The sequence below is a fragment of the Penaeus monodon genome, chromosome 19 (genome assembly GCF_015228065.2).
Source record: "Penaeus monodon isolate SGIC_2016 chromosome 19, NSTDA_Pmon_1, whole genome shotgun sequence".
Classification (NCBI taxonomy): Eukaryota; Metazoa; Arthropoda; class Malacostraca; order Decapoda; family Penaeidae; genus Penaeus; species Penaeus monodon.
Window position 1 is genome coordinate 35340802 of NC_051404.1, and position 306 is coordinate 35341107.

The window sequence follows — 306 nt, forward strand, 5'->3', positions numbered from 1 at the left end:
GCATTTACATTTTTTCCAGTAAATTAACGGCAGCTATAAACTGCATGCAGATAAATCAAAGGATGATAGTTCTAAACTCTAATTAATCTGCATTTTAGACTAACATTGCCAAAGCATATAGTAAACAAAATGCCTCCACACACATGAATATTCTTCATGCTGGATTAAAACTCGAGTAATTTTTCTTTCGGTCTTCCTTGGGAATAAATAGAACAATACTAATAATTGATACAGATGCTGACAGTAATCATGAGAACAATAACATAATAACTGGAAAGAATTACAACAAAAAAAATTCAAAATGAG